The sequence below is a fragment of the Psammomys obesus genome, unplaced genomic scaffold (genome assembly GCF_907164565.1).
Source record: "Psammomys obesus unplaced genomic scaffold, mPsaObe1.curated_primary_1811, whole genome shotgun sequence".
In the NCBI taxonomy this organism is placed as follows: Eukaryota; Metazoa; Chordata; class Mammalia; order Rodentia; family Muridae; genus Psammomys; species Psammomys obesus.
Genome location: NW_026596240.1, coordinates 7,806,764 through 7,827,872, shown reverse-complemented (window position 1 = coordinate 7,827,872; position 21,109 = coordinate 7,806,764). Strand labels below are relative to the sequence as shown.

At 42.1% G+C, this 21,109-nt stretch overlaps 2 pseudogenes; one reads left to right on the top strand and one right to left on the bottom strand.

Annotated features, from left to right (window-relative positions):
• Positions 1 to 634: 634 nt before the first annotated feature.
• Positions 635 to 3,316, top strand: LOC129668352 (pancreatic beta cell growth factor-like; annotated as a pseudogene).
• A 7,457-nt stretch (positions 3,317 to 10,773) lies between these two features.
• Positions 10,774 to 20,123, bottom strand: LOC129668451 (regenerating islet-derived protein 3-beta-like; annotated as a pseudogene).
• Between the last annotated feature and the right edge of the window lie 986 nt (positions 20,124 to 21,109).

The window sequence follows — 21,109 nt, the reverse complement described above, 5'->3', positions numbered from 1 at the left end:
CTTTTAGAAAACTTCATAGTCTGCAACATGAAATTGCCTGTGTTTACTTAGGTTTCCCAGAACTTGACACCTGGTAGAGGGTAGCAGAACTTCAAGCCTGACCTCCATCTGAGGACAGAGCTGGCCTAACAGGAAAGGAGGCACACGTGTGGCAGTTCTCAGTCTCATGAAAAGTCCTGTGTTCTTACTGGAAGCCTCCTGGAATCCATGCCAAGCACTGCCCACCACCCTGACCAGCATGAGCCTCCACTTATTCACTTTGATGCCACTTCCACAGATCTTGTTATAAAAGCTAGGTTACCCCTGTCCTGACCAGCCCCGTAGATCTCTCCAAAGACAGCTAAGCTGGAGCTAAAAGATGGACAGAGACTGACAGGTATTCAGTTCTCACACTTCAGTAGAAGGTATGGACACTTTTCTGACCTCACAAGGCAAAGCTCTGAAACTCAGAAGAAACAGAAGATGAAGGGTAAATATGAGCCTTCGATTTTGCTCCAGAACCACAGAAAACCAGGAATCAGACTCAAATTAGTGCTTCCTTGCAGAGCTATACAAACAGGAAGGGAAGAGGTGGTGGTCTCCTTCCATGTCCTCTGTGACCACATTGCCTTATTCCTTCTACCTCACAGATACCATGATGCCTCCCATGACCTTCCATAGCATGTCCTGGATGCTGCTCTCCTACCTAATGCTTTAACGTTGGGTCCAAGATAAAACATCTAGTACTGGATTCCCATGAGTGTTCAGAGCCAAGGAGATGAAAAGGGCTCTGGAGAGCCTTATGTGTTAAGTATGAGGAATATCCACACAGGAAAATCTTCCTCATCCTTTCTTCCTCTGGATGTTTGGAAGAACTCCGATATATTGCAGCGCTTCATGTTACAGAATCAAAGTATCCCCATATTGTCAGTAGACTGTGTTGGAAGACTAAAAAATGAAAGCGACAATATCAGAATCGAAGGAGACAGAGGACAGAGGATGAAACCCACAGTCTGTTATCCCAGAGAAAGGAAAACAAAAGACTGTTAAATACGGGAAGGATAAATGAAAGAGTTTTGCTTATCTACATTAAAATGTCTTCTTAAAGTAAGATCCTAAAGTTAGGGATATGACAGCTCAGTCACAATCATGAGGACCAAAACTGAATACCCAGAAAAAATGTAAATTAAACTTGACATGGTGGTGCACGACTTTAAAGCAAATGATGGGGAAGGGGAGACAGGAATATTTATGAGGATCACTGCATGGCCAGTCTAACAAAATCTATGAGTCATAAAGTCACTTAGAAATCCCACCTAAACATTCCAGTGTGGATAGGGACTAAGGAATGACATCTGAGACTGACCTCTGACATGCATATCCGCATGCTCACATATACCCTGCACACACACACAGAGAGAGAGACACACAAACGTGCAAAATCAACAACCCCAAAACTAAGAAAATGCCAAGAGTGGAAACTCAGGATTACAGTCATAATTTCAAATAAGGCTACAGAATCAATTTCTCTGTTGGCCTCTTTCTCTAATCTCCACTCCTCTATTCACTACATCACTGTCTACATCTATCTCTAAATGAAATCGGGGAAATAATCCCAGAAGAAACTACCTTCTCCACGCATCTGCTGCCCCTACGGCTTCGCAGCCTATGGCTCCTATTGCTCTTCACTGATTTTGCTACCACAGATCTGGACTAATGCATAAGTGAGTACTGACAGGCAGACGTGAGAAAAATGGAAGAAAGAACTCGTGTGTTAAGGAGTGTAGGATTTCAATCTCCATGGTTTAGTTTAGTGAAATGAACCTAAGCCCTGACCTCTTATCTACCATTTCCCGGTGGGATTTCAGTATCTCTTTCAATCTGTCCTTCACACAGCTGGCCTGCCACAGTCATTTCTCAGGACACCTGGTGTTTCTGCTCACTACTGGTAAAATTACCTTTGTGTCCTCCCCGGTGAGGGAGAGTTTGGTTACCTACCAATACATCTGGGTTGGACTCCATGATCCCACACATGTGCTGTTCTGTCTTGGCCTTGCTTTTTCCCCTTGGTGCTTTTTGTCCCCAGAAGATAGTCTGTGACTCCCCCTAATGAACTAAATGGGTCTTATATATCCAATGCTGGGTGACTAATTAGAGCAAAAGAATTACCAGCTGAAGATCTGAGCACTAAGGAAGGTTGAAACTTCACTTGAAGTTCATATGCCTGTTGTTGACTTTTGTGAAGTTCTCATATAGAACTTGGAAGCCTTTTTTATCAGCCTCAAGGAGTGTGCACAAACAGAGCAAAGGGAAGTTTTGTGTTTTCTTTTTATAGACTAAATTTAGTCCATTTGTAAGAAACATCAAATGTACCACCAGTTGTACTTATCAAGAACAGATAAATGTCAGTAAGCCCTAATTTCATTCCGTAGTTCCTGTGGTTTGTAAATAGGAATGAGGAATTCTGGGAAAACATTCCATGTGAAAGCTCTTAAAAGCTGTGTATGATCATATCAAGCTTTGGGAGGCTAGGCAGGAAATCAGGTGTTTTAGTGAATGTATCAAGCAGACAGCGTGCTGTTGAACCCTTGCCACACACTGCTTCCTACTCTATAGGGGACATTGCTCAATGGAAGTGGATGGAAGTGGAGAAGCTCTGACCTACTGACCTACTGTAGTCGGGAGAACGCTTCTATTGCCACAGACCATAGCCACTGTACAGCTTTGTCTTGGGCCTCAGGTAAGACAAAGAGCCATCTCTGACTATACTGATCTTCACACCCAGTTTTACCTCCTAGGTACAAGCCTGAGTTCAGAAATACAGTGTATACTTGTGAGCTGCCATCTCTCATGGTTCCCTCTGTGTGTCCTTCCTTTGGAGTTGCAACAAGTAGGAGAGATGTCTTAGTCCAAAGCACACACTGAATTGTTCTTTCTTTTTTAAAACTAATCTTATTTGTTTGTTTATTTATTTATTTATTCATTTATTTATTTATTTATTTATTTATTTATTTATTTATTTATTTATTTATTACAGTTTATTCACTTTGTATCCCAGCTGTGGCTCCCTCCCTCGTCTCCTCCCAGTTCCACCATCCCTCTCTCCTCTCCTCTTATGGACCTCCAATAGTCCACTGAAAGAGGAGGTTCTCTTCCCCTTCCATCTAACCCTATCCTATCAGGTCTCATCAGGACTGGCTGCATTGTCTCCTTTCTTTATGCTTACAGATTCACCTGACCCATTCTTTTTACCTCTTGTCTCTCTGCAGGCTTTCAAAAGTGAAGAGATTATAATTGTGAAACACAAATTTCCTATGTCTGCAAGTTCAAGGGCTAGAGCAGTTCTAATTTCAACAGCTTAAAAATATTCTGAAGTTCACATAGACACAGGAACAAATATGAGGGCTTTCCCCAAAAATACCATGCTCCACCCATACTCCCACACCAAATCCCTCATCCTGTCTCTAATGTTCTTCCATCAGTACATTCTCTGAAGACTGTGGCCTAAGGATTCAGAGGGCAATAAAATTTTAGTCAATGGAATGATATAGGATAAACGTACTGAAATCTGTACTCCTAAAGAAGCTAAGAAAGAAGGAGGACCCTAGAGAAGCTCAATCCTCATTCAGAAAGGCAAATGAGATAGAACTCAGAAGTGGGAGAAAACAGGGATAAGGACAGGACCCTACAATACAGGGCCTCTGAAAGACTCTACAAGCAGGGTATCAAACCAGATGCTGAGACTCATAGCCAAACTTTGGGCAGAGTGCAGGGAATCTTATGAAAGAAGAGGGAGATAGTAAGAGCTGGAGAGGACAGGAGCTCCATTAGGAGACCAACAGAATAAAAAAAAATCTGGGCTCAGGGGTCTTTGCAGAGACTGATACTCCAACCAAGATCCATGCATGGAAGTAATCTAGAACCCCTGCACAGCTGTAGCCGATGACAGCTCAGTCTCCAAGTGGGCTCCCAGTAAAGGGAGCAGAGGATGTCTCTGACATGGTCTCAGTGGCGGACTTTTTGATCACCTCCCCCTGGAGGAATGTAACATTGTCAGGATACAAGGAAAACAATGCAGCCAGTCCTAATGAGACTTGATAGGCTAGGATCAAACAGAAGGGGAGAAGGACCCACCCTGTCAGTGGACTAGAGGAAGGACATAGTAGAAGAAGAGGGAGGGAGGGTCAGACTGGGAGGAGAAGTGGGAGGGTGCTACAGCTGGGATACAAAGTGACTAAATTGTTCAGGGAATCTTATGAAAGAAGGGGGAGATAGTAAGACCTGGGGAGGACAGGAGTTCCAGGAGGAGAGCAACAGAACCAAAATATCTGGGCACAGGAGTCTTGTCTGAGACTGATACTCTAACCAAGAACTATTTATGGATATAACATAGAACTGCTGCTCAGCTGTATAGCCCAGAAGCTGTCCCCCTTCTTTCATAAGATTCCCTGCACTCTGCCCAAAGTTTGGCTATGAGTCTCAGCATCTGGTTTGATAGCCTGCTTGTAGAGTCTTTCAGAGGCCCTGTATTGTAGGGCCCTGTCCTTATCCCTGTTTTCTCCCATTTCTGAGGTCTATCCCATTTGCCTTTCTGAATGAGGATTGAGCTTCTCTAGGGTCCTCCTTCTTGCTTAGCTTCTTTAGGAGTACAGATTTCAGTTTCCAACTGGATTCTCTAGTAAGGGGAATAGGGACTGTCTTTGACATGAACTCAGTGGCTGGTTCTTTGACACCTCCCCCACCCCAGGAGGGAGGAGCCTTATGAGGCCACAGAGGAGGACAATGCTTCGAGTTCTGATGAGACCTGATAAGCTAGGGTCAGATGGAAGGGTAGGAAGACTTTTCCTATCAGTGGACTTGGAGAGGGGCTTGGGAGGAGATGAGAGAGGGAGGTTGGGATTGGGAGGGAATAAGGGAGGGAGCTATAGCTGGGATACAATGTGAATAAACTCTAGTTACTATAAAAAATAAAAATTTAATTAAAAATTGTAATCAACACTTTGTGCTTCGTTTTTGCAGTAAGGCAAAAAGTCATGCAGAGTTGTTATAGATAGAACCTCTGGGACTAAGAAGATCTCCATTCCAACCATTGTTCCTAAGAAACAGTGTAGTTTTGAATGGATTGGCATACTATGATTAAACTGTGGACAGGGCTTGTGGAAGATGATGCGCACAGAGGAAGGCCTTGCTCTCCTTTCACACTGACTGACTGTTCAAGCCCTTCATGTTGAGACACATTGAGTCTGATATTGTGTAAGCTGTTCTCCTCAAATAACATCCTTGAAGCATAACGTTTAGCAAAACTTGATCTAACCTGAACAAACAACCTTCTGTAGAGTAAAGTTTTAAAATATTAGTCCATTGGACTTACCATAAGGGTACAAATAGAGTATTGAACTTTCTTACCCCTCTTGTATTTACAACAAAATCTCTCAAATTTTTAAATGGGAAAAAATTATATCAGGAAAAAAATTTAAGAAGAGGAGAATGAAAAAGATAATAATTGAAATTAGAAGGAAAGAGAAAGCACGGGGAAGCAAGAAAAAAGGAAGAAAAGAAAAAGATAAAATTGGGACATTGAAAAGAGTTCACAGAGCAGAAACAAAAAAATATTGACTTGTTTTCTTCCAATGTTAAGGTCCACACATACGCTAGGAAAGGTCTATAAGAATGAAATCCATCACCAGATTATAAAAAAAAAATGAATAAAATAAAAATTATTTTCAAGTCGAAGTGCTTAAGTAGAGTTATAATTACTATTCTAGCAAAGCTTTCCCACATACTTCTGAAGCTTGTGTGCTGTAAGCAAACACTGGGGTGCTCTCTGCTTCCACATAGTCCTAATGGAATGGCTTCCAAATGACTTGTGCTAGTGACCGTTTGACTGAAACTGATCTAAATGTGTCTCATCTTCTTTGGGTACTGGAGGAATTATCCCACAATGCAGAGCTCTGCACATGATGATTCTTTCCAGAGAAATATTTTCCACATGCATCAAGTCATAGGACAAGGATAAGATTCCTAGCAATCTTCCCTCCATAATCCTGGTATTCCTATATTTGGCCCCCGTGGAAAATTAAATAACACTATTTAATCCTCTAGACCAGGAAAACTAGACTAACGAACTTTCAGCCTTAGAGTAAACACCTTCCATTCTCTTGCCAGTGGTAGTCTACACTCTCCTAACATAGAAGTCCTGGTTGACTTGTGTCTTCCTTTTCATTATTTCGTAAATAGGAAGTGCAGGCAAGGAACTTGCAAAACTAAGTCTCTATTTCCTTCAGTCTCGTCCTATATACTGGTAAATTCCAGTACCAATGAGCAGTTCTTATCTTGATTCTGCCTTGTGGAGTACTGGATACCGCTGGCTAACCCTCTTGCACCCTGCAGCACCTACCCACCCACACAGAGGAGGAAGAAAGTCACTGGGCAGCGTGAATGACTCTGCTAGGACTGTCGGACTCTGCAGAGCTAGGCGACCAGCTTGTGGACATTTGCTGCTGTGGCCGGAATGAGTTCTGCCCAGCCACAGGGTTACCTGCCTCTGACCCCGGAGAGCCTTGCGTTCCCTTCTCGCCCACCTCTGGGTCTGATGGTGACCGGCTTGCTCGTGAATAGTTGTGGACTGTGGTCCAGTGCCCGGGGAGCACCTCCAGCTTCACAGAGAACCTCCACACGAGCCCAGGAAGTCGCAGAATGGCATCTGAAACCCAACCCGGAGACTAGTAGCCTGCCCCCTCGCCTCCCAGAGGCTCCAGCCAGCTCAAGGTGACGGTGTCCCAACCTCGTGTAGACCTCCTGCCCCTTCTCAGCATACTCATTTTAAATATCCTACATTATAGACATGTCCACAAATTGTGCTATATTTTAGTCTGGCTCTGATGATCATGATATTAACCTGAGCTGTCAAGCACATTTTATAATGCACCAGATGGTTGTACACATAATATTATCTGATATGTGTTGAGAATAGAGAGGCTTCTGTAATAGTTGGGTTATTTTCACTGTATAATGAACCAGTAGGAAATCCAACAGTATATGCTTTCTATACCAGCAACTTGATATTCTTATGTACTGATCAGTCTTGAAGTGACATTTTTTTTAACGTTAGGTGTGGTATCATAGGTCAGTGAGGGGGGAGAAAAGACAATACAGCCAGTTCTGATGAGACCTGATAAGCTAGGATCAGATGGAAGGGGAGGAGGACCTCCCATATCAGTGGACTTGGAAAGGGGCAGAGAGGAGATGAGGGAGGGAGGGTAAGATTGAGAGGGAATGAAGAAGGGGGCTACAGCTGGGATACAAAGTGAATAAACTGTAATCAATATAAAAAAATTAAAGAACTGATCTATTTCAGCTATCAGGGCTGAACTGAAAAGTCTCAAGACATTAAGGTACTGCATACCACACAATAAGGTAGACCTTTTAAAAAAATGAAAAACACAAGGGTTACTGCTTATACATATGTACATGCACACTCATACACAAAAATAAATGAATAAAATATAAATATCACTGTTTGTGAGGTCTTACACACCAGGTCAGGATTTAGAAAGTGGTTTATTGGCCAAAACAGGAAGTATGAAGAATGGAGAAGTTGGGTAAATTCTTTGCCTAAGCTAATCTATGGCAAGAGTCAATTTTTTTGTTTCATTTTTTTAAATTACACTTTATTCATTTTGTATCCCCCCATAAGTCCCTCCCTCCTCCCCTCCCGACCCCACCTTCCCTCCCCTTTCTGCATGCATGCCCCTCCCCAAGTTCACTGATAGGGGAGGTTCTCCTCTCCTTTCTGATCTTAGTCTATCAGTTCTCATCAAAAGTGGCTGCATTGTCCTCTTCTGTGGCCTGGTAAGGCTGCTCTCCCCTCAGGGGGAGGTGATCAAAGAGCAGGCCAATCAGATTATGTCAGAGGCAGACCCTCTTCCCATTACTAGGTAACCCACTTGGACACTGACCTGCCATGGGCTACATCTGTGAAGGGGTTCTATGTTATCTCCATGAATAGTCCTTGGTTGGAGTATGAGTCTCTGGGAAGTTCCCTGTGTTCAAATTTTTCTTGTTCTGTTGCTCTCCTTGTGGAGTTCCTGTCCTCTCCAGCTCTTACTATTTCCCACTTCTTAAATAAAATTCCATTCACTCTGTCTGACAGTTGGCCATCAGTTTTAAATTGATTTATTTATTCACTTTACATCCTGATTGCAACCTTCCCCCTGTTCTCTCCTCCAAGTCTCCCCTCACACACCCCTCCTCCCACATTCTCCCTCCTCCTTTTCAGGAAGGAGAGTTTCCTAATGGATACCAGCTTGCTCTGGCACATTAAGTTGCTGCAGAAGTAGGCACATCCTCTCCCACTGAGGCCAAACAAGGCAGCCTATTTAGGGGAATGGGATCCAAATGGAGGCATCAGAGTCAGAGAGGGCCCTGCTCCAGTTGTTGGGGAAACCACATGAAGACCAAGCTGTACATCTGCTACATTATGGGTAGGTGGCCTGGTGCCAATCCAAGCATGCTCTTTTGTTGGTGGTTCAGTCTCTATGAGCCACCATGGGCCTAGGTTAGTTGACTCTGTAGGTCTTCTCATGAATTTCTTGACCTTTCCACCTCCATGAATCATTCCCCCAACTCTTCCATAGGACTTCCCAAGCTCTGCCTAATGTGTGTCTCTGCATCTGTTTCAACAGCTTCTGAGTGAAACCTCACAGTGGAGCTGTGTTAACTTATAGACTCTTGTCTATAAGCATAGCAGAGAAGAATTGTAGTGTCAGGGATTGGTTCTCACCTATGGGATGGGTCTCAAGTAGGGCCAGTCTTTGGTTGGCCGTTCCCTCAAGCTTTGTTCCATCTTGGTCTCTGCATACTTGTAGGCAGGACAAATTTTGGGTCAAAGCTGTTTTAGGGTAGGTTGATAGCCTTATTCCTTCACTGGTAGCTCTGCTTGGGTACAGGAAGTGGACACTTCTGGCTCCACATTCCCCTCTGCTCCTAGAAGTTTCAGCAAGGATGGCCCTGTAGACTTCCTGGGGACTCCCCTATCCCAAGTCTCTGGCACATTCCAGAGATACCTCTCACCTCCAATTTTCATGTACTCACTGGCCTTTCTCTCCCTTGCTCTCTCTACTCTTTTTTTAATTACATTTTATTCAATTTATATCCCCCCATAAAATCCTCCCTTCTCCTCTCCTAATCCCACGTTCCCTCTCCCTTCTTCACACATGCCCCTCCCTGCTCTCTCTACTCTTAATACCCACCACTGCTCCCCTCCCCATACCCTCTTTTTCCCAGTTCCCCCCTCCATCCAGCTCCATGGCTCTTTTATTTCCCTTTCTGAGTGAGATTCAAGAATTAAGAGTTAAGGATTTTAAGGCTGATGTCAAAGTTCCTTTCTCTTCCCTCAGATGAGGTCTTAAAGAGATCTCTTGGCTTTTCTGTGAGAACCTGGTGTGTGATGTGAGGGGGAAAATACTATGGGAATATTAGGGTCTCCCTAGAATTGAACCAACAGGAGTGTCTTTCTTTCAACAAGGATGCACACTTAGTTGGCACTCAGCCTTTTTCCCAGGAGATTATAGGTGTAGAGCGAGGGAGTTATGCCTTCAGTTCTTCTGTAAACACCAGGAAAGGGATTTTCTCTCCTGCTTCTATGCTCTCATTAATTCACAGAGAACTTATTAAATTATTTTAAGTTTTCTTTTGTCTTGTGGGAAGGAGACTAATAAGGTTCTTGAGTTTTTCTGTCTGTATTTTTATGGTAATTCCATGTTTTCAGCATTGTCATTCCAATTTTTAATGTTACACTTCAAAGATGATACTTGAATTATTAAAAGCATCAGCCATCAGCCTCCACCTGGAGCAATGACTGTGAGTGAACACAATGTCTTCATATCATCGTAACACAACCCTCAGTGAACAGGGTTCACATTCTTCGTTACAGTGCAGTGGCAAGCATGCACCATTACCTACTGTCTGTATAGACGGAAGTGAGATGAAATTCTCATGTCTCATTTATCACCTTTGCAAACTTTGTCTTATTGGTTATTTGCTTGAATATTTGATTTCCATTTTCATATCTTTGTATAAAACCTGTTTCTTTTTTGTTTTGTTGTGTTTTGTTTTGTTTTTTTAAATGAAAGAAAAAAATGGCATAAAATTTGGTGGGTAGGACGTAAGGATGATCTGAAGTTGGAAGGAGAGAAAAGTGTGATCAGAATATATTGTATTAAAAAATTAATTAAAAAAATGTTGCACAGGCCCAGCAAGATGGCTTAGAAGGTAAAATTTCTGTTTCTCAAGATTGATGAACATATTTGATTTGCCATAATTTCCAGAGAACTTACTAAAAAATAGCTGGAGTGAGTGGAACCCATTAGCAAATTCAGTACTCAAATGGAAAGATGGAAAGCAGAGAAAATAAAACAATTTCTCTGACACTTGTTAACTTACTGTGCAGCAGAAATTTAAAAAAAAGAACCTGTTTCAACAGATAAAGGCAAGAGCTGATTCCTAAAAGTTACCCTCTGATCTCCATAGGCATTCCGTGACAGTCACATGCCTGTACTCACATGGATAACAACACAGGCAGTATTAATATTTTTAATGGAACACAAAAACTCAACGTGTGACTGAAGTTTAATTATTGTTTTCCAAGACTTGAGGGCACAACCTGTGCCAAAGTAATAAAGGGAAAATCTGAAAATAGCAGGTGAGAGCTCTGATGTGGACTGTAGATAACACAGTCACTTCCTGGGTAAATATTCATATTTGTCCCTTGTCCGTGATGGGCTTCTGGAAAAATTTGGGCTGTTTGTATCTGGATAAACCTAATCCTTGAATTTGCAGACATAGGGCAGCTTCATGTCACATACATTATCTCTCCATTTCAAAAATCCTGGGAAGAGAAAAGGGGTTCATTAATTAAGAACCATGGATCTTGGGAACATAATGAAAAATTGCCTCAGTCTGTAGCCTTGATTTGAAAAACACTCCCTCCTGCTCCACAATGGTACAAGCTAGGGTGAAGGAGATACCCAAGAAGCCAAAAAAGAAGATGAAAGAGAACAAGAACATATTCCATTTGCTAGCTCAGAGGTACCCAGGGACACAGAAGAGGGGCATGCATTTAGGCAAGGACTTTTTTTTTCCTTACCAGAAGCTCTGGACAAGCTGCCACAGAAACCACGGTCCAAACAGTTGGATGGGTTCCTTTCCCAGTTAAAGTAATTCATCACATCATTGTTACTCCATTCCCATCCGCCTCCATTGGGTTCTTCACCCTGATGAGGAGGTATCCAGGTGAAAGGAAGGATCCTCAAAGCTCTGCCTCTGTGACACTTTCAATGAAACCCTGGATCCTCTCTCAACATCCCCGAACTCGGTTAATCATACTCAGCTTTCAAGAGCATACCAATAGAAATCACAGTTGTTCACTTCTATTTATAAACCCAGAAACTACTGATGAAATTAGGACCCATTGAATGTATTTAAAATATAAATGTTGGTAAATTAACAGTTTCCTCTAAAATGGAATTAGAATGTTTATTTTGTAGAGAGAAAATTTATATTTTAGAGAGAAAATTTAGAGATACAATTTATAATTTAGAGAGAAAATATAAATTTTCTCTCTATTCTGTTTCTTTTTTAATTAAATTTTTATTCTTAGATATTATAGTTTGGTCACTTTGCATCCCAGCTGTAGCCCCTTCCCTCACTGTTTCTTGACAATACTGTGTGCTTCCAATTTTTCTTGTGGACTTCTGTAAAAGTCAATAACAGGCACATGAACTTCATCTGAAGCCTAGGACCCTAGTAGAGCTCAGCTCTAAAATGTTCCTGATGGTTTCCCTGGTCTCAGTGCTATGCTTTATCTGATATCTATGTCTTCTAGGGTTCTTTCAGGAGAGGCACAGAGTGTGCCTGCATGATAATAACTCTTGAGATGAAATGGAGAATAGTGAATCGTACCAGGGTGGGGTCATGGAGCCCAATCCAGATATATTGATAGGTGTTCCCTGTGCTCTTCACCATGGAGGAGACAAAGGAAGCTTCAGCTCCACTGAGCACAGACACGAGGTGCCCTGAAGGTCTCTTCTGGCAGGCCAGCTGTGTAAGGAGCAAAATGAAAGGGAGATTTAGACATTACTGGATAATGGCAAGGCAGAGGCAGGTGAGGGGACAGGTTATCTTAAAAGTCAACTATTCATCTCAGACACAATAAACTAGGAGGAGAGGAAACCAGTATTTCCCCATGACCACATGCACCTTCTCATGCCCAGCACTCACTTCTGCATCGAACCAGGACTGTGGTATCTGAAACAAAGTATAGCAGTAGGAACCATAAGCCCGGGAGCCTGAGGACAACTAATGCGTGGGGACGGAATTTCCTACAGGGAGTCTTCACCTGGGGAGGACGGGGGTGAGATAAATAGATCAATAAGATGAAATAAAAGGTGGGATGTAAATGGTAGGTCAAATAGGGTATGTTTTTGGCCTTTGTTACAGCTTTTATAGTGAACAGATGCAGTCAATGATTTCAGTCTCATTTTTCTCTCTTCCTATATATTAATCCATGACTCTATGAACTCTGTACAGATAGGCTTAACTTCAGTTGTTCACTCTTCTTCTCTCACACAGTTCTTTATTAGCCATCACATTTCCCCTTTTCATCTTATCAACATAAAGGATAGCATCCGGGGGCGGAGCCAAGATGGCGACTAGCACACACAGTTTCCGAGCTGTGGAAGAGATAAAGTTCTGAGTTGGTGAGTGGAAGAACTTCTGAAGCCAGGGAAACAACTGAGAGACTTTCTAAACAACAGGGAACATCGCAGGAGGTGAAAACCTTGGTCTCGGGTCACCCAGGGACTTGTTTGGGGAAGGTGAGAAACGATCCTTTGATCTCTCCGCACTCCCCTCCCCCAGACCTCCCTCCTCCTCGGCACAGCTGACTCACCTTTCTCAGCACAGACCTAACTGCCTGGGGCCTGCAGCCACTGAGGCGGAGCCCCAAGCCCTTTATCGGCAAAGGCCAGCAGTACTGTGTCTCGGAGCCCCAGATTCGCGCGCGGCGGCTGCACCATCCTCCCAGGGCCCGAGTCTGCTAGACACCATATTAGCTCCGCAGGAGCACCATCACTGACGGTACGGCCCGCCCAATCCCACAGTGACAGAGAATACGCTATATACTCACCAAAACCAGACAGAAACGCCATACAAGCTAGACACACCAGGCGCTGGGCCTCCGAAGCTTGGAGAGCACAGTAAAGAGACCCCAGGACTTCCCAGAAAGCATCTGGACTAGCAACCCAGTCTCCAGTCGCAGCGGGACTTTCTAACCTGGTAGCGGAGCAGCACTGAGCTGGCGGGGCACATCAGCCCTCCAGTTTAAGACTAACCAGGGCCAAACCAGAGAACAGAAAGGCTGGTTACCCCGATTCCCACTGACGTGACCACCCTGAAATCTCCAGCTGCAGCAAGACCTCATAACCTGGCAGTGACAGCAGCACGGAACTGGCGGAGCACATCAAAGAAGCAGGGCCAAACCAGAGAGCAGAGAGCCCAGATACGCTGATTTCTGCCAAGTGTCCTGCCTGTAAGTGAGTGCACCCTCGAGAATCTGCAGCTCCACTGATCCTGGGTTCTTCTAAAACAGAAGCCAGGCATCGAACCCCCTCCCACCCATATACCCACTTTGGGAAACAGAGGGGCACTTGGAACATTGAAGTTCCTGCTCTGTGGGTCTAATTGAGGAGTTAAGGCAGTTAATGCCAGAAATTGCGCTGCGATCATCACTAGCACCTGCGACATATACATTGCAAAGCCCCTCCCACACACTCAAGGTTTCAACATTAGCCATCACTCTGTCCCTCGAGACACACGCCCACACCCACTTACACACACACACACATATACACACGCACGCACGCACGCTTGCATTTGCCTCTGTTTGCGCCTGCGTACTTTCCTCCCCTAGGTACAGCTAGTCCTCAGCATACGCTAAGGCCACGGACCTCTCTCAACTTCCTGAAGAATTCTCCAGACTCGAGAGAGAGACAGTACCAGTCTGATCAGCAGAATCCAAAAACAAACAGGGAAGGTCTCAGATAAGCCAATGGCCAGGGGTAGGCGAAAGAACACTTCCAACATAAATCAGGACATCATGACTTCACCAGCAAACCCCAAAATCGATGGATACTCCAATTCATCAGAAGCACAGGAAAATGACCTTAAAGCCATGCTTGCTCAATTATTTGAGGCTCATAAGGAGGAAATGAACAAATCTTTCAAAGAGTTGGCCAGTCAATTGGAGGTAAAGAAAGAAGAAATAGACAAAACCCTTAAAGAAACACAGGCAAACATAGCCAAACAAATAGAGGCACAAGTAGAGAAAAAATTAGTGGCATACAAAAAGGAAATGAACAAAGAAATAGAGTCCATCGTAGAGAGACAGGAATCCAAATTCAAACACATAAAAGAAATGGTGCAAGTCATGAAAACAGAATTAGAATCAATAAAGAAAACACAAAATGAGAAAACTCTTGAGCTGGAGAACTTGGAGAAAAGATCAGGAACCACAAAAGTAAGCATCACCAACAGAATACAAGAGATGGAAGAGAGAATCTCTGGAGCTGAAGACACACTTGCAGAAATTGATACTTCTCTCAAAGAAAAAGTAAAATCAGAAAAGTTCCAATCACAAAATATCCAAGAAATCAAGGATGCTATGAAAAGACAAAATCTAAGAATAATAGGAATTCATGAAAAAGAAGACTCCAGGCTCCAAGGTCCAGAAAATATTTTCAAGAAAATCATAGAAGAAAATTTTCCCAACTTAAAGAAAGAGATGTCCATAAATATACAAGAGGCCTACAGAACACCAAATAGACTAGACCAGAAAAGAAACACATCACGTCACATCATAGTCAAAACACTAAATCTACAGAACAAAGAAAAGATATTAAAAGCAGCAAGGGAAAAAGGCCAAGTAACATATGAAGGTAGACCTATCAGAATCACACCATACTTCTCATCAGAAACTATGAAAGCCAGAAGGGCCTGGGCAAGCATCATGGAGACTCTAAGAGATCACAAATGTCAACCCAGACTACTATACCCTGCAAAGCTTTCAATCAACATAGATGGAGAAAACAAAATATTCCATGACAAAACTAAATTTACGCAATATCTATACAGCAAACCAACCCTACAGAAGATACTAGAAGGAAAACTCCAATCCAACGAAAACGAATTCACCCAAGAAAACAGGGCATACAGATAATATCCCAACAAAAAGGAAAAGAAAACAAGGTAAGATCATCGACTCCATTACAAAAGGAACTAACATGCATTGGTCAATATTATCTATCAATATTAATGGACTCAACTCACCAATAAAAAGACACAGACTAACAGAATGGTTACGGAAACAGGACCCAACATTCTGTTGCATCCAAGAAACATACCTATGCAACAAAGATAAACACTACCTCAGAGTAAAGGGCTGGAAAAATGTTTTTCAAGCAAATGGTTCCAGAAAACAAGCTGGAGTAGCCATCCTAATATCTAATAAAATAGACTTTCAACCCAAGTTAATCAAAAAAGATAAGGAGGGCCACTATATTCTCATCAAAGGAAAAATCCAACAAAAGGACATCACAATTTTGAATATCTATGCCCCAAATACAAGAGCACCTACATTCGTAAATGAAACAATATTAAAGCTTAAATCATACATTGATCCTAATAGCTTAATAGTGGGAGACTTCAACACCCCACTCTCATCAAGGGACAGATCAACCAGACAGACACCAAATAGGGAAATAAAAATACTCACAGAATCCCTAAATCAAATGGACCTAATAGATGTCTACAGATCTTTTCACCCAAACTCAAAAGAGTACACCTTCTTTTCAGCACCACATGGAACCTTCTCTAAAATAGACCATATAGTTGGTCACAAAGCAAGCCTCAACAGATACAAAAGGATTGAAATAATCCCTTGTATACTATCTGACCACCATGGACTAAAGCTGGACATCAACAACAACAGAAACAACAAAAAGAGGACACGCACATGGAAACTGAACAACTTACTACTCAATGACAGCTGGGTCAAGGAAGAAATAAAGAAAGAAATTAAAGACTTTCTAGAATTCAATGAAAATGAAGGCACAACATACCCAAATTTATGGTACACATTGAAAGCAGTGCTCAGAGGAAAATTTATAGCACTAAGTGCCTACAAGAAGAATTCCGTAACATCACATACAAACAACTTAATGGCCCAACTGAAAAACCTAGAAAAAAAAGAAGCAGATAAACCCAAGAGGAGCAGACAGCTGGAAATAATCAAACTAAGGGCAGAAATCAATCAATTAGAAACAAATAAAATTATCCAAAGAATCAATGAAACAAAAAGCTGGTTCTTTGAGAAAATCAACAAGATAGACAAACCCTTAGCCAAACTAACTAAAAAGCAGAGAGAAACCATACAAATCAGCAAAATCAGAAAGGAAAATGGGGACATAACTACAGACACTGAGGAAATCCAAACGATTATTAGGTCATACTACAAAAGCCTATATGGCACAAAATTTGAAAATCTAAATGAAATGGATAACTTTCTTGACAGATTCCATCTACCAAAATTAAGTCAAGATCAGGTAGAAAGACTGAATAGTCCTATATCTCCCAAGGAAATTGAAGCAGTCATTAACAGTCTCCCCTCCAAAAAAAGCCCTGGACCAGATGTCTTCAGCGCAGAATTCTACAAGACCTTCAAAGAAGTACTAACACCAATTCTCCTCAAACTATTCCATAAAATAGAAACAGAAGGAACACTACCAAACTCATTCTATGAAGCCACAGTCACTTTGATACCTAAACCACACAAAGATCCAACAAAAAAAGAGAACTTCAGACCTATCTCTCTTATGAACATTGATGCAAAAATACTCAATAAAATACTTGCAAACCGAATCCAAGAACACATCAAAGATATCATCCACCATGACCAAGTAGGCTTCATCCCAGTCATGCAAGGGTGGTTCAACATACGGAAATCCATCAATGTAATCCACCACATAAACAAAATGAAGGAGAAAAACCACATGATCATCTCCTTAGATGCTGAAAAAGCATTTGACAAAGTCCAACATCCATTTATGTTTAAAGTCTTGGAGAGATCAGGGATACAAGGCACATACCTAAAGATAGTAAAGGCAATATACAGCAAGCCTATAGCCAACATCAAACTCAATGGAGAGAAACTTAAATCAATCCCACTGAAATCAGGGACAAGACAAGGCTGCCCACTCTCTCCATATCTCTTTAACATTGTACTTGAAGTCCTAGCCAGAGCAATAAGACAACTAAAGGAGATCAAGGAGATACAAATCGGAAAGGAAGAGGTCAAAGTGTCACTATTTGCAGATGATATGATAGTATACATGAGCGAACCCAAAGATTCAACCAGAGAACTTCTTCAGCTGATAAACACCTTCAGCAAAGTGGCAGGATACAAAATCAACTCAAAAAAATCAGAAGCCCTCTTGTATACCAAAGACAAAAAGGCTGAGAAACAAATTAGGGAAACAACACCCTTCACAATAGCCACTAATAACATAAAGTACCTTGGTGTGACTCTAACCAAGCAAGTGAAAGACCTGTTTGAGAAAAACTTCAAGTCTTTGAAGAAAGAAATTGAAGAAGATCTCAGAAGATGGAAAGATCTCCCGTGCTCATGGATTGGTAGGATTAACATTGTGAAAATGGCCATCCTGCCAAAAGCAATCTACAGATTCAATGCAATTCCCATCAAAATACCAACTCAATTCTTTACAGACCTTGAAAAAAAGATTCTCAGCTTCATATGGAGAAACAAAACACCCAGAATCTCCAAAACGATCCTGTACAACAACAGATCATCTGGAGGTATCTCCATTCCCGATCTCAAGCTGTACTACAGGGCAACAGTAATAAAAACTGCATGGTATTGGCATAGAAACAGAAAGGAGGATCAATGGAATCACATAGAAGACCCGGAAATAAACCCACACACCTATGAATACTCAATATTTGACAAAGAAGCCAAATCCATTCAATGGAAAAAAGACAGCGTCTTCAACAAATGGTGCTGGACCAACTGGATGTCTACATGCAGAAAAATGAAAATAGATCCATATTTATCACCCTGCACAAATCTAAAGTCCAAGTGGATCAAGGACCTCAACATAAAACCAGATACTCTAAATCAGCTGGAAAAAAAAGTGGGAAACAGCCTAGAACTCATTGGCACAGGAGACAACTTCCTGAACAGAACACCAACAGCACAGGCTCTAAGAGCAACAATCAATAAATGGGACCTCATGAAACTGAAAAGCTTCTGTAAAGCAAAAGACAGTCATCAAAACAAATAGACAGCCTACAGATTGGGAAAGAATCTTCACCAACCCTTTATCTGACAGAGGGCTAATATCAAGTATATATAAAGAACTAAAGAAGCAGAAAAGCAACAAACCAAGTAATCCACTTAAAAAATGGAGAACAGAGCTAAACAGAGAATTCTCGAAAGAGGAACATCGAATGGCAGAGAAACACTTAAAGAAATGCTCAACCTCATTAGCCATTAGGGAAATGCAAATCAAAACGACCCTGAGATTTCACCTTACACCCATCAGAATGGCCAAGATGAAAAACTCAAGTGATAGCACATGCTGGAGAGGTTGTGGAGAAAAGGGAACCCTCCTCCATTGCTGGTGGGAATGTAAACTGGTTCAACCACTCTGGAAGTCAATCTGGCGCTTTCTCAGACAACTAGGAGTAGTGCTACCTCAAGACCCAGCTATACCACCCCTAGGTATATACCCAAAATTTGCTCAAGTACACAACAAGGACATTTGTTCAACCATGTTCGTAGCAGCTTTATTTGTAATAGCCAGAACTTGGAAACAACCCAGATGTCCATCAACGGAGAAATGGATACAGAAATTGTGGTATTTTTACACAATGGAATACTACTCAGCAATCAAAAAGGAGGAAATCATGAAATTTGCAGGCAAGTGGTGGGATCTAGAAAAGATCATTCTGAGTGAAGTATCCCAAAAGGAGAAAGACAAACTTGGTATATACTCGCTTATATAGACCTACAAGACATGATAAACATAATGAAATCTACACACCTAAAGAAGATAATCAAGAAAGTGGACACAGGCGAAGGTGATTAATCCTCATTGAGAAAGACAAATGGGATGTGCATTGAACTTATGACAGGAGTCTACCACAAAAGGCATCTGAAAGACTCTACCTAGCAGTGTTTCAAAGCAGACACTAAGACTCATAACCAAACCTTGGCAGAGTGCAGGGAATCATATGAAAGAAGGGAAATTAGTATGATATGGAAAGGATAGGAGCTCTACAAGGACCAAATATATCTGGGCACAGGGTCTTTTCTGAGACTGACACTCAACCAAGGACCATCTATGGATATAACCTAGAACTTCTGCTCGGATGTGGCCTGTGGTAGCTCAGTAACCAAGTAGTTTTCCAAAGTAAGGGGAACACAGACTATTTCTAACAGAATCTCAAGGGCAGGCTGTTTGACACCCCCCCTCCCAGGGGAGGAGCAGTCTGTTAGGCCACAGAGGAGGACTTTGCAGCCAGCCCTGAAGATACCTGATAAAACAGGGTCAGATGAAAGGGGAGGAGGTCCTCCCCTACCAGTGGACTTGGAAAGGGGCAGGGAGGAGACCAGGGAGGGAGTGTGGGGTTGGGGAGGGAATGAGGGAGCGGGATACAGCTGGGACACAGAGTTAACAAAATGTAACTAAAAAGAAAAATAAAAAAAAAATAAAAAGGATAGCATCCTGGCAAAATGAGAAATCTTGTTATTACACTGGTTACACCCACTATGATACCTTCCACAACCAACGACCTGGAGGAAGGCAGGATGGGGGAGCATCTTTAGGCAGTTTTCTTGTGTGGATGTTCCTCATAATAACCACACGGTACTTTCCTATGCTCTGTGACCCTGAACACTCAGGGGAACTCAGTGAGAAAGGCAGAATGGTCTCACCTTGCACCTGAGAAAGGAGCATCAGGCAGCAGAGCAGCATCCAGGACATGCTGACGAGCGCCATGTGAGGAAGCATCTTGTCTGTGAGGGAAGAACAACCAGTGTCACTCCAGGTAGTGTGGTTAGAGAGGACATGTAGAGAAAACCATCCCTCCTCCTTTGCCTAGTTCTCTCGAGATGCTAATAGCGTCCTATGTTTCTCCCGTGATCCAGGAATTAAGAGGATATCCATGTTTAGTCTGCCCCGGAAAGCTTCCTATGTAGCCTGGGCTGAGTGACAGTGCCCTGAGAACAGTAATATCTTCTCCTGTGTGTGAAGGGGGAGCCCGTGTCTGTCTCTCAGCATCTTTCAGCTCCCACTTACCTGCCTGGCAGAGAGCAATCTGGATGGTTTGTCAAGGCAGAGATGACTGTGTTTTCATAACAAAATTTGAGGGAGGGGAATGAAATTGAATAACTGGAATGCTTATCCAGGTTAGCCTTGTGGGTAGTGCTTGGCAGAGGCTCAAAGATGTTTCCAGAAAAAGCAGGAGACTTCCTGGCAAAAACTGAGGATTATCATAAATATTACCTAGTTCCTGTTATCATCCCTGCTTTTCCCTCAAGTGAAGTTTGAACCTTCCACACTCTCTTTCAGCTCTTCTGTTCTGGGAAAAACAAGCAAACAACAGCAGCATTGGGACATAACTTATGCTGTACTGTAGTTTATAAAGTACTAATTCTGGGTCAGTTCAGGAAAATAAGACTGCTACTTAAAAAATAAATGTAAGACTGCACTTAGAATAAATTTGCACAATCTCACTTGTATAGAGATTTATTTATATTCTTCTGGAAGTTAAATAAATTAGAATGAACTGAGTGGATTGGGAATTGTAGGTGTAAATTGATTGATTGTAAAGGATAAATTTATAATAAAAGAAGAAATGGTGACTTTAAATATGCTAATAAAACTTCATATCATTATGTAAAGCCAGCTTTTAAGTCAACATTCTTGTATAAAACTTAAGAAAAACCACCTGAACAAATGTACCGTGCACACACTTCTCTGAGTTTAGGAATAAG